This window comes from Puma concolor, chromosome A1 (genome assembly GCF_028749965.1).
Source record: "Puma concolor isolate L17-30 chromosome A1, mPumCon1.1.hap2, whole genome shotgun sequence".
Classification (NCBI taxonomy): domain Eukaryota; kingdom Metazoa; phylum Chordata; class Mammalia; order Carnivora; family Felidae; genus Puma; species Puma concolor.
Genome location: NC_141667.1, coordinates 159,845,651 through 159,856,681, shown reverse-complemented (window position 1 = coordinate 159,856,681; position 11,031 = coordinate 159,845,651). Strand labels below are relative to the sequence as shown.

At 54.5% G+C, this 11,031-nt stretch overlaps 2 long non-coding RNA genes across 2 annotated transcripts; one reads left to right on the top strand and one right to left on the bottom strand.

Moving 5' to 3' along the window:
• The first annotated feature begins 355 nt into the window (after nt 1–355).
• Nucleotides 356–917, top strand: LOC147584601 (uncharacterized). The gene is made up of 2 exons (XR_015251706.1): nt 356–554; nt 716–917. It is a non-coding gene; the product is annotated as an uncharacterized LOC147584601 (long non-coding RNA).
• A 548-nt stretch (nt 918–1,465) lies between these two features.
• On the bottom strand, nt 1,466–4,450 carry LOC147584600 (uncharacterized). Its single transcript, XR_015255679.1, has 3 exons — nt 3,425–4,450; nt 2,537–2,832; nt 1,466–1,832 (listed from the first exon to the last, which is right to left on the bottom strand). It is a non-coding gene; the product is annotated as an uncharacterized LOC147584600 (long non-coding RNA).
• Nucleotides 4,451–11,031: the final 6,581 nt, after the last annotated feature.

Sequence of the window (11,031 nt, the reverse complement as noted above, 5' to 3'; positions counted from 1 at the left end):
TGAGTGCCTTCCGTTGTAGGACCCTCAGGGCTTACGCGTCCTATTTTGTTTGTGTCTCTCTTGCCTCTTTCAATCTAGGCCCATCTCCCCAAGGAGGTGGGCCAGTTTCCAGGTAGAAAACCCCACATTCTGCATTTGTCTGATTGTTCCCTTCGGGGACGGGTGCTTTGCCTCCTTCTCCTGCATTTCCTGCAAACTGGAAGCATCGGTTCGTTTTAATTTCCGGGGTTGGGTGTGAGAACGTGTGGTTATTTTTATTTTCTGATACCTGACGATTTTCTCCTTCCTCTTCCTGAGGAAATTCAGGTGAGAACAGACAATGGCAGACGGCAGGTGGATGGAGACACGTCTATTAACCCCTCCCCCTGCAAGAGTTGCTGAAGTCACGTGCTGCCCCTGGTTTTCTCCGGGGCGGATCTGCCTCTCACTGCGGGGACTGCGGCCTCGGTGATCCCACCCGAAGTTTGTCCCGCCGCAATTCCGGAGCCCCTGGCCTCGTCGCGGGGTCACATGGTGTCTGCGATCCAGTTCCGGTTGGAGAGGAAGCCCAAACGGTAATAAACTCGACACCGATTTCATTTTCGGGTAGAAAAGAATATTCCTGCAACTTTTCTCTTCCGTAAAAGGCGTTTTTTTCCTTTTGTCTATAGCTTCTTTTACAATGCTGATTCTGCTTTCTCGTTCTTCCCTGCCTCTCGACCCTGAAAACCCGCAGAAGGGGACAGTTCGTGTGGCCTGAGATCCCAAGTCTCTGCCTGGGCAGCAGCCCCGCCCCTCCTGCAAATCATTTACCGGGAAATTGGATTGGACTTTATCCAGAGTACCTTAATGTCCCTTGATGTGTCCTGTTTCACAACTGGACACATGTTCTTGCGTTTACAAGGAAGTCAGTAAACTGAACGGTACTTTTATGGAAATTTCGAATTTGCCTGTCATTGACACACTTTCCCTTGCACAAGGCTAAAACACAAATACGTTCTTCATTTAAAAATAAAGAGCGATCCTATTTAAAATTAGTAAAAAGTGACCCTCTGTAGGCCTGCAGTCTAACCGGTATGGCCGTGAAGGGAAGCTGTCCCGGAGTGTGACCGGGGCTTGTATCCGTGGGCTCACAGGGTCCAGGACCCCCAGGGTCCAGACCAAATGCTGCCCACCTCCCCGGGTCAGCAGGCAGCGTGGTGCCCAGAAACGGGGAATCAATCGTATGACAGCCACACCATCCAAGGCAGAAGTCAATCAAACGACATTTCTTTTCTGGACTCCTGCCGTGCTGTCATTGTCCCCTAACCCACAGGCTCCAGGGTCACATCCCTGAGAGCAGGGTCGTTTTCCTCCCCAAGCTGTGTCCCTGGTTCCGACCACGCATCCAGCCCCGGGGATCCCATCTCTGATCTCTGATGTCAGGCTGGAAGTTGTGGTGGCCGCATGGGGTGGAGTACTGTCCCCCAAAGTCATGTCCGCCTGAGCCTGTGAACGTGACTTTATTTGGAGATAGGCTCTTTGCAGACACAATCAAGTCACGATGAGGCCACACCTGCCTGGGGTGGGTCCTCACCCATGGTGACTGGTGTCCTTTGAGAGGGAGGGAAGTCAACACACACGTGAAAGGTGAAGCCACGTGAGGATGGAGGCAGAGACCGCAGGGCTGTGGCCACAGGTCCAGGACCATCGCAGGAACCGGAGGGGCCGGGAAGGACTCTCCCGTGGAGCTTCCGAGGGGCTGTGGCCCTTCAGACCCCTTGTGTTTGCCTCCTGGTCTCCAGACTGGGAAGAGCGCCCTCCCAGGCTCTCTCTGCAATGGCAGGACACTCCAGGAGGCACCAATGACCGCTCTGGGGTGAAGCGCGGGAGGGAGGTGAAGGGAGGCCGGGCTCCCTGGGGCTGTGTGCACATCACACACCCCCACCCCCCCACCCCCAGCCAATAAGGACAGCCGATGGCTCTTCTGAGCTACTGTGTAAAAGATCCACATCAAAATGTGAAAGAAAGTGTAACTTTTTATTTCCAAGTAGAGTTCACACGCACAAGCCTGATCCGCTCACTCGTCCTCCCCTCCCCCGCTCCCACCCGGCAGAGGCTTGGCCTGGGGAGGGGGCAAATCCATTCAATAACTCAGAAAATAATTCAAAAGCTTGTAAAAGGATGAAAGTTAAAGGTGTAGGACTTTTTGTATTTTGGTTTTTAGGCCAAGTAAAAACTGCGCTCGCGTGAAAGCGGCCGAGAAAAGCCTCACACACAGGCAGCCATGGCACCCCATGTCGCCCAGTAACACGGACACCGGACACCGGCCTGGGGCCTCCTGGGGCCTCCTGGGCGGGGGCGGGGCGGGGGGGGGGGCTTACAGGAAGCTGGCCCGGCTCTTTGAGGTTAACTTCTCGGTTTCTTCAGTCCTCAACAAAGACCTCATCACGCCTTTCTCCTCGGGCGAATTGTTTACTTAAGAAGAATTTGCAAATGAAAAGGCAGAAAAGAAAAGAGCAGTGAGAAGTGTCTCTTAACCTTCCTTTGAAGGAGAGATCTTTCCAATGTCACCTACCAGACCCCAAAATCTGCCTCCGGGACACAGTCCTTCCGCGGTGTGACCGAAAGGCGCAGGCCGCAGCGTGCGGTAACCTGGAACATACATTTCCTAATGACCTACGGTTTGGGGTTGAATTAAATATTGAAGCAAGCTCCAGAAATACCTACAAGGAAACACACCAGCAATATTATATCGATTGTGTTAGACTGTTTAATAATTAATCCGCTCACCTCGGGTCTGAATGTCGTCCTGTTTCTCCCTCGGCTCCACAAGCACCTGCGGAAGGGCTGCGGCTCGCGGGGCCTCGTGTGCTGTGGGAGGAGGTTGAAGACACTGACCGGCTGTGTCTCCATCTCATGCCAACCAAGGCAAGACGCCTTAAGCACACTCCTTCTTAGGGGAAAAGGGACTCCATTCGTTCTCTCCTCAGCGGGACACCCATCCCGGGATCATTCTAGAGTCTGTCAGGTCGAGCCTCGCAGGATCGCTACGTGAATATCTAGAAGGGCACTGGTGAGATTGGGGCTGACCTCGTAAGTCTTGCCAGTGTTTGAACGTCATTCGAGGGCCGTGAGCTCAGCTCGGAGGCCATTTGTACGATAACACCCCCCCCCGGCCCCCCCCCCCCCCCCCCCCGCCCAGCACGGCCCCCAAGAGTGTTCAACCAGAAATGCTGGCTCGTCTGCGTGTTTCTGCCTCTTCAGAGACGCCCACGCAGAACATCACCCTGAGTGTGAACCCAAAGCCATCGGCGGGGCAGATGAGGCCCATGGCGCCTGCTCACCCGCCCTGAGCTCCTGACCGAGGCTCCCACGGGGCCCCATCAAGTTACCCACTCAGCAGCCGCTTTGGCAAAAACAACCTTGGGGAAAGTGTTTGCCAACAGGAAGAACTCCAGGTCACCTGCTGGGTGTGTGGTCTTGTCTTCACCATTGGCAAGGAGATGGGGACTTCCTCATTCCATCCGGGGGCGGGCAGGACCGCTGTCCTTTCCTTCTTCTCTGTTGGGTGTCAGAGCAAACCCAGCAGCAGGGCGCCTCTGCCTCAGGAGGGACCGGGCGGCCCCCCGCTGTGGCTCCCACGGGGATTCCACACACTCAGCACAGGTGCGGGGCCTGGGGGGGCTGGTACCCCCTCGAGGGGGGATTAGGCTAATCCAGTGCTGGGAAAGGGTGACAGGGGATATGGGGTGCTGAGGGGGGCCGTGAGGGCCTCACGAGAAGCGGCGTCCATGAGGAACGGAGGAGGGCCAAGGGGCACACTACCCTCCGCTCTGGGTCCACGTCTCCAGATGCCCCAGCTGCGGGATTATGTGGCACCCGGTGCCTGGTGCATCGGGGCTCAGCAGGTGGAACAAGGAACACAGCGGGCATCGGGCAGGAGACACAGGAAAGCCACGCTTCATGCTTCACCCTTCTCCCTTGTTCATCCGTCTGTCCTCGCATCCACCCAGCGAGTCTCTCTCAGGCGATGGCCCAGAGTTGAGCGCTGGGTCAGCCCCAGGGCCGGGGAAGCACGTGCCATCAAGGCCCCTAGAGTGGCCCCTAGACCGTCCTCGAGGTCTGCTGGAGCCCCTCGGAAACAGCACGGACACTTCCAGTTCTGTGTGGCAGCCTCATTGTCTGCGACGGAAGAGAACCCAAGACGCAGGCGGTGTGTGAAGCTCGCCGGGTCTGGGATCGGAGCAGCGACGGACTGGCCACGGGTCTGGGATCGGAGCGGCGACGGACCGGCCATGGGTCTGGGATCGGAGCAGTGACGGACTGGCCACGGAACCTCTGAGCTCCTCCACGCTGCCGCCATCCTGGGAGAGGTGTGCGTGGGCCAGCAAGGTGCGCTCTGTGGGCAGCCATCCTCTGCTCTGGTCTGTGGCACTCTGGGCTGGAGGGGAGGTCGCCACCACCGCGGACACCCAGCAGCCCCGGCAAAACCCCGTGGTGGCCGCCTCCCCCCCCCCCCCCCCGCCCACCTCACGGAGAAAATGAGCGACACGGCCGTGGGGCTCCATCCAGCTGGCGACCCAGGCAGGTCATGCTGTCCGCGTCTTGGGGCCACGCCCACCCTTGCACCACCCCCTCCCCACAAACAGACCACATATCAAGCTCATTAATGAGAAACTTTCTTACATGAAGCAGAAATTTGACGCTATTTCTCCTGAGTCGTGTGTCCTCTCACTCGTCGCTGACAAAGTCCCGTCCCAAGTGCCCCGAACTCTCCCTTGGTTGTGAAACATTGACCTCTGTGCCCATCTTCTACACCCCATCCAGCCAAACAGAGTCCCACTGACTCCTTGTGACCGTCCATTGTGCCTCAAGACTGTCCCTCAAGTCCCAGCCCACAGCAAGATTATGGGGAATATTTAGGGGCACCTGGTGGCTCTGTTGGTTGGGCGTCTGACTCTTGATTTCGGCTCAGGTCATGATCTCACGGTTTGTGGGATCGAGCCCTGCGTTGGACTCTGTGCTGACAGCTCAGAGCCTGCTTGGGACTCTCTTCCCCTCTCTCTCTGCTCCTCCCCCCACTGGCACACTCTCTCTCTCTCTCTCTCTCTCTCAAAATAAATAAACACACATTAAAAAAATATTATGGGGAATATGTCAAGTGACGAAAGCAAGCAAGAAAGCAAAAACGTCCAAGGTAGAGTACTTACTGCTAAGGAAAGAGTTTCTCCGTAATGTCATCAGGTCACACTCTCTAGACTGCTGAGGCTCTTCCCACAGTCTTGCCTCAGTCTCCCCATTTAAAAGAAGAAGAGTGGGGCTGATAACCTCTAGTTCTATCTGGATCCGGAGCAGCCAGGGTCCCACATGGGAGAAACACCACTTACACGGAGAGACACGCAGAGGCCACGGCTTCCCAAACTGCACCGTGGGGCCACCTGAGGATTCATGTTAGAATAACCTATGCTCAGTCACCTGGAAAGATGTGCCAGGTCCCAAGAGGGTGGCGGGGGGCTGCCCCATTCAGTGGAGTGCAGAGCCTTGATTTTCGACTAAGCATTTAACTCTTTGCTCAGCACGGGTGAGCCTCTGAGGGTTCATGGTCTCTACTCAGAGTGAACGCCTTTCCCCCTTTTCCTTCTACCTAAGTCACATGCTGGACAGCAGAACTCCTCGCATTCTGTTGTCGTTTTCTTGTTTGTCTGGGGCTGAAATTTGGGAGAAATGGCTGGTTTAGAGCTTCGCAGTGGGGAACAGACCTGCTCTGGGCAACGTCAGAGCCCCATGCCTGGCAAATAAATCAGAAGGTGTTTCTCTAAAAGCTTTGAAATTTGAAGGACAATTCAAGATAAAACTCAGAGAAAAAGCAGTAACTCCTCGAATTACCTTTGGTCAACATGCCGAGCACTTCAGAGTGGCCACTCAGGTCTTATGAGGAAGGAGTGAGTGGCCCTCGGAGGGGAGTGGGGGGTTAGTTTTCCCACTCGGTGCAAGAGAAGTGGAAAGCCAGCGAGGTGGGGTGATACGTGCGGGGGACCCTATGGGTCCCAGGCTGGAGTCAGGATTCAATCGCAAGCTCCCCGAGCCCTGTCCACAGAGGCCCCGGGACGTTGGTGTCACGAGATGCGACTCCCCAGGACTCAACCTGCCACACGGCACTCTTGCCAACCCGTCTCTGAGCGCTGGTCAGGCGGACGGGGTCTGGCAGCAGCTATTGGCATCTTGCCGTCAGAACCTTAAATGACCCCCAGCGTCACGACACCAGCCCTTGGAGTTCGCTGTCAGCAGCCTCTTCCCCCGTAAAACCCTGCCTCCTGCTGAAACGTCAGACCTTGTCAGGTACTTAAGGAGGCACGGCTATCGCAAAAGGAGAATCAGAAGAGTAGAAATGGACACAAAAAGTGTTGCAAACACCCTCCTTGGTAGTCATGCCTTACTCATAAACGTACCTCATCAGCACTTAGACCACAAATTTTGTACTATAAGTGGAATGTCTAAAAGAGTCTAACTTACATTTTCTTACTTCAACCAGCTCTTTATGAATAATGCATCACTTACCGATGCTTATCAAGTCTGACTTGGAAAATGAGAGAGTAAATTTAGTCAAATGAAAGGAAAGGAAAAACTCTAAATCAGTTCAGTATTCAAGATCTCCAATAACAGCAAAATATGGCAAGCACTTAAAAAAAATAACTGACCAAGAAAAAGTCCTCTCCCGGTCACCCAGTACACGTAGAAGGACATGCCACCATTTATATAGAACTGCACCCAGTGACATTGGTTTGCTGTGTATGAAATGTCCCCTTATCCTCGGTCTTGGCCGACCCCAGGTGCTCTCAGGCCCCCTACGCTCTCTTGAGCCATCTGGTAAAATTCTGTAAGAGACAGCAGGGGGCTTTGAAGAGTCTGGCGGGGCTGCTTTAGACATTAAAGATCTGCAAAGACCCAGACCTTACGTGGGAAACACGGGAGCCCAGCTCCGCCTGTCTGCCAGGAGACGGCACGGGGCGAGGCCACTGGCAGGTCCAGCCGCCGCTGTCACGAGAACCTCAGTCCCTAGTCACTCGGGAAGGAGGGGATGTGGACCAGCATCGGAAGATGGGGACAGGGGTGAAGAACAAAGAGGAAGGAGACTCCAGGCAGCACCAGCGTGTTCCCATTGGGAGCCACTTGCCCTCCCTGCCAGCAGAGAGGAGAGCCATCTGAATCACAAACGCTGGGTCCTTCCACGGAGGACACAGAGAGCGGGGGCCCAGGATGCGCCCCCGTGGCTGGAGGGGAAGAGAGAAAAAGAGAAAACCACAAGGAACAACGGAAGGAGGGAGGGAAGGGAAGTTTCAAACGGAAGTGTTTAAATTCATTTCAATTCTCTTACGTGGAACCAGTTCAAACTGTTTATGTTTAACCATACTCAACTCCATTTTTACAAACGTGGCCGGGGTCACGTGTCCAAGAAGCCAGCTGACAAATGTGCGCCATACAAGACTCTTACTTTCAGCGTTCCAGGTACAAAGGATCTTTTTGTTAATATAAAGAAAACAGCCTAACAAATTTGGGCGTCTTGTGAGTAGTGACCAAACACAGCCAAATAGTTTCCCATATCGTGCTCCTGTGAGAAAACCAAAAAGCTGGATGTCAGGCTGTGAAAACAGGAGGTTCTGGCAGCAGAGTGGGAAACGTCTGATTCTGTATTTGCCACCTTTTCCTCTGCAAAGCCGCCCTGTGATCACCAGGACCTTAGACATGGTGTGATCTCAATGTGTCATGGGCTAGAATCATTCACAGATATTTACTGCCGTTCTGTGTGTGCAAAACACTATTCTTTTCCCAGATGCCATTGCTACGCCCTTCATATGCGCCAGATAAGTACTTTCTAATCTCCTTCCTCAGACCTTCCTCACGAGAACCCCGTGAAAGATGTACGTATTCTCACGTCAACATGGGAAAACTCAAGGCTGCGGGTGGGTTTTATCAAAGTCAACTTAGCAACCTGGAGAGGATACAAAACTGTCAGACCCCCTTAAACAGCCGCCAACTAGGGGCGCCTGGGGGGCTCAGTGGGTTGAGCGACCGACTGCGGCTCAGGTCACCATCTCGCGGTTTGTGAGTTTGAGCCCCGCGTCGGGCTCTGTGCTAACAGCTCAGAGCCCAGACCCTGCTTCAGATTCTGTGTCTCCCTCTCTCTCTGCCCCTCCGCAGCTCACGCTTTTTGTCTCTCTGTCTCTCAATAATAAATAAACGTTAAAACAAAACAAAACAAAAACAGCCGCCATCTGACCGGCCTCTCCGCGGCTCCGAGCAGGCAGATCCCTGCACACTCCTCGTGCACGAACGCACCAGCGGAGCAGAGGAAGCCAGCCTGTGCCAGGCCCTGGCCCCAGCTGTGTGCACCCAGCGGCCGGAGCCCCGCGTCTCCCCGTGCGGGATGGAGAGGCCTCCCCAGGCCTGTCTCTCAGGCGCCGCGAGATTGTTCCTGTGACAGCACTTAATAAGCCCCGTGTAAACTCGAGCGAGGCATGCTTGTGGCTCTCAAGGTCTGAACTTGAGTGGATAGGGGAGCATCCCTGTACTGTACCAACTCCCAGAGGAAAGTTAATAGATGTATTTTAAACATGTTCCTGAAACCAAGGAGGTATTCCACACTTGTTCTAGTAAATTATTCTCAGAAGACCCAAGAATCCATGGATGGGGAAATAGCTTCTTTGTTTCGGTACAAGTGCCATGTTTGGGGCCACACTGTGTGAATCAATGTATTTGTTGATTCTATGAGAGAACAGCATTACGCTTTTCTTTGTTGGGGCCCAAATTACGCACTCATTTTCTGTTTCTACCAACACCTGCTGTATGTCAGAGGGTCTGCTGTGGCCCCGCGGCCCCACAGCAGGCTGGGGACCAGAGACAGCTCTCCCCTGGCTTCTCCCTGAGACTGTGGGGTTCCCACAAAGGGAAAGCCTTCCCTGAGGGGGCGGTCCCCCCACCCCACCTCCCGCCCTGCATCCGACGGGAGGCCTTTTAGCACCGGGACAAGCAGGCCCTGCGCTGTTAGGAAAAAACAGGGCTGCTGCCCAGGTAGTGAGTGACAAAGGCCAAAGACATGACTCTGACCAGGAGACACAGCGGGAGCAGGGGAAGGACAGGGGACAGGCCTTAGGTTTGGAGGGGAGTCTGCCCGCCAGTAACCTAGACAGATAAGATGGCTCAACCCATGTGCCCGCTTGCCTCACACTGAGGGCACTCCCAGGGGTCGGACGCTATGCCGCACCAGGAAAGTCCCAGGAAGCCAGGCCAACTGGCCCCCCAGGGTTCCAACCCCCGTGACCCTCAGTCCTGGAGTCACAGCCCCAGGGCTCTGGACTCACTGCACCCGCAAGAACCTGTGGTCAACCACAGTCCCTCCTCCCTGCGTCCTACTGTGCCATCCCTCCAATGGCGGGGCAGTGACTTCCAGTCCCCTCCTGTGGGCTGAGATTGCCAGTGCTGCCCCGCTGGGGTCAGCCCCAGACCCTGCTGCTGTTCAAGTAGTGACAGGAGTAAGCGCTTCTTGGAATGTGCATTAGCGGGGCTCCAACACCCACCAAACCTCACTATTGACCTATCGGAGCCGGCGTGATTGGAGTTCCCAGGCTTGTGTGTGGAGGTCTGATCTCCGTGTTGAATAATTTAGGACTCTGGCAAGCAACTTCAGACGTTACATTTGCCAACGTCGGGGTGCTGAGTTTTTGAGTTTTTTTCTCTGAAACTTTGGTTTGAAAGAATAAAGTTAAAAGGGATAAGCTTTCAGGCTGTCTTCTCCCTTCCATTAATGGGTTTCCTTCAGGTGGCATGATGGAAATGGCTCGGAGTTGGTGGATATAAAGTTGAAATTTGATACATGTTGCCATATTGGAAAGAAAGAGAAAGAGAGGAAGGGAGAGAGAAGCGGGGGGAGGGAAGAAAACACAGGCACAGAGCTTTCTGTTATATATTATGTGCACACGGAATTGCCCCCCAGCACAGGACAGAAATGTGGAGTTATTGGGGCCCTGGATGTATGTCACACTTGGAAACAAGTGAAAACATGACGTGGCTTGTATTTGACATTTTGTCTGAAAGTGACCACATGTGTGACAGAGGAAAAAGAGGCAACATTGAGGAGTGCTTATAATCTGTCCTCTCTTTTATCCCTGTCCCCCACCCCCTACATCCTGGACCCCACCCTGCGCCTGCCCCCACCCCTGCTGTCTCCCCCCACGTCTCGGATAGCCCCTTGCCCCCACCCCTGCCCCTCACCTCTGCTCCCATCCCGGGCATCCCACATACACCCACCCCGTGTCCTGGCCCCCCCACCCCTTCCCCCACCCCTGCCGTCCCCTCCACATTCCAGACAGTCACCTGCCCCCACCCCTGCCATTCGCCCCCCCCCCACTTTCTGGACAACACCCTGCCCCCACCCCTGTTCCCAACCCAGCTGTCCCACACCCACCCCCCCATGTCCCAGCCCCCCTGTTCCCCCCGCTGTCCCCCACCCACATCTGCACAGCCCCCTGCCCCCACCCCTGCCATCTCCTCCCACTGCCCCCACCCCTGCCCAGCCCCGGGAGCAGCACAGGACACTCCGGAGAAGGCTCTGTGCTGGAGTGGTGTCTCCATATTTCGGAGCAGCACCTGTGTCCAATGCCATCGCCACTGTCCTGAAATGAGACTCACATGTGATGTGAGCCACCTGTACACACGACTTTTTAGAAATCTACGTGGTCCCCAAATTGCTACTCAAAGAAATATACAAGAGAAAACAAGAGTCATTGAAAATAAAAGAATACAAGGCTGCCTGGGCAGCACAGTCGGTTGAGTGTCTGACTTCGCTCAGGTCCTGATCTCACGGTTTATGAGTTCGAGCCCCGAGTCAGCACAGAGCCTGCTTCGGATCCTCTGTGTCCCCCTCTCTCTACCCCTCCCACTCACACTCTCTGTCTCTCAAAAATAAAACTAAAAAAAAATTTTAAATAAAAGAATACACATTTAAATATGTAAATTCTCAGACATGATTACAGTAGGAAACATAATAAACCAGTCAGATGCTCAGACTTTGCT